The sequence below is a fragment of the Oryzias latipes genome, chromosome 18 (genome assembly GCF_053564925.1).
Source record: "Oryzias latipes strain Hd-rR chromosome 18, Olatipes_Hd-rR_3.1".
In the NCBI taxonomy this organism is placed as follows: Eukaryota; Metazoa; Chordata; class Actinopteri; order Beloniformes; family Adrianichthyidae; genus Oryzias; species Oryzias latipes.
In genome coordinates, this window is record NC_136254.1 from 18,567,425 (window position 1) to 18,573,695 (window position 6,271).

A 6,271-nucleotide genomic window follows, 5' to 3' on the forward strand; every position below is an offset into this window, starting at 1 on the left:
ACTGTGATGGAGGAAAACAAAAACCCAAATTTAAATTCTTGGTTAAGAATTACGCAGTTTACGCACATTTTACGTGGTTTTTATACACAATTGTTACCAAAATCGTACGCAATTCTGACTTTTGAGAGATGGATACACAAATTATTGGCTTTCCGTGTCTAATGTATATTTTTCACAAATGTATAACTTTTAAATTCCGTATACAGCGCACATATCATGTTAAAATTACATAACTGATGCATGACTCAATATGGCTGTGTCCGAATCCCCACCTTAACCACTAACTACTAAAAAACTAAATACCGCGGGACTGGATTTTAAAAGCAATCGGACCCCATGCTTTTTTTTCTTTTTCTAAACGGGGAACATGACGTCATGGATTTCACAAAGTTAAAATCCAATTAATATAAACATTTTGCGACGATCATTTATAAGTCCACTGTCTTCTGAAGATTAAAACTTTGATGATTTGTTAAAAAAGACATTTAAATACATTTTTTTGGGCAAAAATTGTTCCGACACAATGCATTGTGGTCTATATTCACCAATCTACTGAGCATTGATGCACACTGGTTTTTTTTGCAGACACTTCCGGGAAATTTCCAGGGCACTGGATTTTGGAATTGTAGATTCCGACAGCACTACAAAATGGCGAACGCACTATACAGTGAGTAGTGAAAGAATTCGGACAAAACCTCAGGGATTGCGTAGAAACGGCGCAATAATCACACACGGTCCTTTTTCTTCATAGATATGCTTTGCGTGGATTATTCGTACTCCTGTGGTTTTTAACGTGGTTCATTTGTGAAACATCTGTAGAAATGTCACATAAAGACCACAACTCTTATTGAATATATTTATGTATGACAAATATTTATCCGTGCAATAAGCGCAACCTGTACATAGTGACTTTGTGATACGGCCTTTAAACACTTTCTCGCTAAACAACATAAAACTAGACTTAGTCAAAAAGGTTTGACAAAGCTGTAAACATTTTTCTACAAACTTCTGCAGCTCAAACGCAATGTTTACATTTCAAGCATAAAGCATTTTATTAATAGTTTTTAATTGCCTATTTATTAATTGGAATCCAAAAATACAGACATGGTTGGGTTTTTTCACATACCTTGATGGATGTCTTTGTCAGAGTGACGAAGACGGAAGACATCTGTCGAAACATGTAAGGTATGTGAAAAAAACAACTGTGTCTGATAATAGAAAAACCTAAGAAGTCAGTTAACATATGCAGACACTATGAACTTCATTGAACTCACCAAAAATACATTTCAGAGGCGTTCTCCAAATCAAAAAGAGAAAAGGTTTTTAAACAACTAAATTAGATTTTGTTAATATGGTCTCTGTCTTAAACCCAATCAAAGTTCTTCCTCGTAGGAAAGGAAAAATTAGGTCTCTTTGACATATGGCTCCTGACACCCATTATTAAATAGTGGCAGCAGCAGTATATGTTACAGAAGAGATGGAAAGAGACAGAACAGCAGAAGGAAGAAAGATGAATTGTAAAAGAATGATGGATCTTTCCTCTTCCAGATGTTTTTACAGGAGCAGTGTGCAAATGATGAGATCTGAACATCTCTGTACCACAGAGAGGCTATACATTGGACGTGAGACACTGAAACCTTTGGATAGTGTCATTGTTTTGAATGGAAACATTGTGAACACAACTAACTTACTACAAAGCACATACATAAATAACAAAAACATCTGATAAAGTGCAGTATACGTGCCATGAATGCAAATTTAATTAACCTCAGACCTCTTTCACATTTATCAGCCTTTTAATATTAACAGAGATCAAACCCAAGTGTCCCGGGGTCTTTTGTTGCACCTGACACTAGCACCCTATTCCAATTTTCTGATGCTAATGTTAAGATTCTCACGTGTAAGGTTTTATTACAAAAACATGTGAAACTACTTAGAAAAGCATTCAATGTTTACTAAAATGTGGGATATGAAAGAGAAGGGACTATTGGGGAGGAAACTACAGTGAGACCTCCAAACGTCACGAAGGTGGAATGTTGTGCTGACTCTAAACTCCACCTTTTTCTTCCTGGAAGATCCAAATGTTGCAGTTCCTCAATTGACCACTAGAGAAAAAGTCGAACCTCACACAAAAAATGTATTTATGGTTGACTGACAGCCCGCTTTAGTGGAAGAGGTGTGGCCTTCCAACAAGCACCACCCTGGTTGGCGAGAGTGGTTCCCATTGAGATGTTGACTCAGACCGACTAGAACCTATCAACTTAATGATGATGTCTTGCTCCAATATGGTGGCATCCGTATTGCGGAAAAAAAAAGGACGACTTAATTGACTTCCTTTGGTTGGAGCTGGAAGTAAGTCATAATGTCACTCACTTAGTCCCGTTTTCATTTACAACGTGACCAACGTAAACAATCATCTCACCTTTTGTTGTCCCATCTAATTACCCATTTTCAGTATGTCTGGTCAGTGTGCCCATGTAAAGTATTGAGTAAATTACTTCTAAAAAGTAATTGATTACTTAGTTACTGGATCAAAATTTCAATTCAATTACTCGTTACTTATTTGAAAAAGCAATTCACTACAAGTTACTGCTTTTTTCCTCTCATATAAAAATTCTTAAGGAAAAAACTGTCATGATTTGCGATGACGTGAACAGACCCAGTCGCTGGAACCCGGAAAGATCACAGGAGTGGATAAAGTCACCGGTTTGTTGCCCAGGATGACATGACGTGGAAGAATTCTTGTGACTGATGGAGGAGTGTGAGTCCCAGAGACAGTGGGAATAGGATGAAGTCCAGACGGTGAGTGTGGTCTTTTCCTTTGACTGATGCGAAGCACACGTTTGGAGCAGCTGGTGATGTGGAGTCGTGGAATTCAGGTGTAACCAGGTGGAGGGTGTTGGTGAATGAACCCAGGTCGGCACTAGTGGTTAGATTTCCTGCAGACAATGAGGTAGATTACTAGGGAAGGCATGGAGCATGACATAACTAGATACATAAGACCAAGATCTGCACCATAGAGGGCAAACGAACTGGCAAAGAATGCTGGAGAAAGCTCGTCTTAACCCTTGTGCTATCCTAGGCCCTTTAACATTGGGAGTTGGGCCATCTAGACCCACTAGACAGTGCGCTGAACCTTTTTTCTTCAATGATTTGTGATCCTCATTGGTGTCCATGGATTACATGTAATCTTTCCACCTTTATCCACCTTTGTCATGGTAGGGAGAACATGTCAATCTAAGGGTGGGGTCATCTAAGACAGCACAAGGTAAAAGGCATAGTATTTTTTCGCTTTTTATTCTCAGGCCACCTGACCTCTACTGTGCGGGTCAGTATAATTATTCATTCAGTAGGGTTTCCTTTCATGTTGACTCTCAGCCACAGGCCTTTAGCAGGTATTTGTTCACGTTATTAGTTTACACTGTGAAGACCAATTAATGATTTCTCATGAGCGCGCAGTCCAGTGTAGAGTTGAATAGATGATTCACATGGGATTTTATCCACAAGCAGGATATGTCTGTGTGCTATCGGAGGAATAAACATGTGATGAACACGACCGAGCTCAAAAAGTGCTAATTGCAACAATGTGTAATACAGTAGTCTGTAACCTTCAATACTGAAAGAGCCAACAAGAGAGCCACAAAGGAGGGGTCAAAAAGCCGCATGTGGCTCCGGAACCGCAGGTTGCAGACCCCTGGTTCAATTTGATAAACACAACAGAATAGCTAATGTTCAATTGCCTGCGTTTGTTTCTCTTGGCGTTAGAAATCAGAGACCAACACACCTAAAACAGTACGCAGGGTTTAGAGGTAATGAAAAGACGCAAAATCCGACATGACCTCTGCTTCACCCGATTGTTGCATAAGCGAGTGAAATCTCAGCAGATAACAGTTAAGGGCTCTTGCAGCCAAACAGATGTGAGAAGTTATAAACAACCTTTTCCTCAGGAAAAGGCATGAAAAGGGAGCAGTCCTGACACCAAGAACAGGAAACAAGAAGGGGAGCAGCCTCGGTGACCCTCCTCTGGAACACAAAACGTTACTTAGGGGAAGGGTTGGCGACTTTCTTAAGGGACAGAGAACATGAAGCGCGGCCCCGGTGACCCTCCTCAGAAAAAAGACACATGAAGAGGAATGACTCCGTGGACCCTCATAGGAACAGGAAAGAAACAGGGAGGTCCCAGCAATCCCCCTCTGGAATGGGTTGACTGGGTCTGGCGTGGCAGGACTTGACAGTTAGGGTTCCTGCTACAAAAACGGATATGAGGGGTATCGGAGAACCCCTTCCTCAGGAACAGCCATGAAGAGAAGCAGTCGTGACGGCTTTCCCCAGGGACAGGAAACATGAAGGGAGGAAAGTCCTGGTGACCCTCCTATGGAACAGAAAGCATGTCCTAGGGGGATGTACGGCAACCATCCTCAGCACTTTTAAAAAGAGAATTTGGGCTGTAGTTGGGAAGATAAACTTTTTCACATTGATCTAACTTAATTATTTAGTTTGATGAAAATAAATCATTTTTTTAAGTTCATTCAACTTAGAAATAACACAAAGTTGTCTGACATTATTATTTTATTTGCAATCAACTTAATTTAATGAAGTTGGTGTAACTTTGGTGTGAAGCTGTCATTGGGTCATGACGTCATAACGTAAGGCAGCGCAAGGAATTGTGGGATACCATTTTCTTTGCCTGTCTGGGCAGATTGGGGTTTAAGCGTGAGTTTTTGTACATGTGTTTTGTTGTCCAGCTGTTTTACTCTGTTTTAGTCATTTCAACTGTTATGTTTATTTCTTTCTGCACCACGAGTTAGAGTTTGAGAGAGGATGATGACCAACCCCTTTGTGTGGTAAAACACAGTATGTCCCAATATTAAAGACAGAGGTCCTGCCTTGGAATGCGAGACATTGCTGGGTCATTCATCTCTTTGATATGGAAATTACAAGGCCCAGTGGTTGAAACTTTAGAAGAATGTGTCAATTGCACACGTCTTCAAGGAACCTTGGCGAGGATTGTAGTGGCAAAAAAACCCAAAAAGAAAAAACCCTACTACTGCAGCAACAATCCTCCTGGTAGGTCCAAAGTCCAACTCATACTGTCAGAAACTGGTGGTACAGGCCCGCAATATGCAAGACACTGGGCTTGGAGACATTTCATAAATAAACGTAAACATGACAAAAACCACGGGAGCAACATAAGAGTGAAAAAGCAGAACGTGACAATGAGGAACTGAAAACCAGACACTTAAATACAGATATAATACAAATAAAACTCACATCATGACCGAAAACACAACTTAAAAAACAAATGAGCAAGCAAGATAGCCGGGTGATGCTGTAGTATCGCGAGACCCAGCGAGACGAGTGTGGTGAGTCGACTTGGCGGCGCGTAAGCATTTGAACAAACATTTTCGATCTTGTTTCATTTTTCCGCCATATTAAAATATTTCCTGCTAACTAACACAACCTGTTAAGAGTATTAAGCTTCTGTCAGCCTGGAGGACCTGGAGAATTTCATTGACGAGTGTTTTAATACCTGCAACATGGTGAAGCCCAGAACCGCCACCACCACCCCCTCCGCCAAGCGTGAACGGCCTGAGGACTCTCCCGGGGCTGTGTCCTCTCCGGGCAGCGGAATGAGCGATATCCTGGATTCGATTGACAAAAAGCTCTCCAGCTTTGATGGCCGCCTCAATTTGCTGGAGATCCTCCATAGAGAATTTCAAGGTCTGCGGGAGTCTCTGGAATTCAGCCAGCAGCAGGTGCGGGAGCTCGCAGCGGAGAACCAGGCCCTCAGAGAGACCGTGAAGACCCTGAGCAATGACACCGCCCGTCTCTCCGAGGAGAACCGATCCATAAAGGAAACCCTCCTGGATCTGCAGTCGAGGAGCATGAGGGACAATCTAGTGGTCGCGGGGGTTCCAGAGGAGGTAGGAGAAGACCCCGAGGCCACCGTCAGATCCTTTTTACAGGTCCACCTGAAGTTCCCCAAGGAGGAGGTGCAGAAGATCTCCTTCCACAGGGTTCACCGCCTCGGAGGAAGAAGGTCCGACCACCAGCGCCCGCGTCCTATTGTGGCTAAATTCGAACATTTCAAACAGAAGGAGTTGGTGAAGGGCCGCGGACGGGAACTGAGAGGCACGCATTACAGCGTTAATGACCAGTTCCCGGCAGAAATCCTCCGCAGAAGGAAGATCCTGTTCCCGCTGAGGAGGAAACATCTTGCTGCTGGTTCGAGAGCGATTGTGGCCGTTGACAAACTTTACGTGGACGGCCG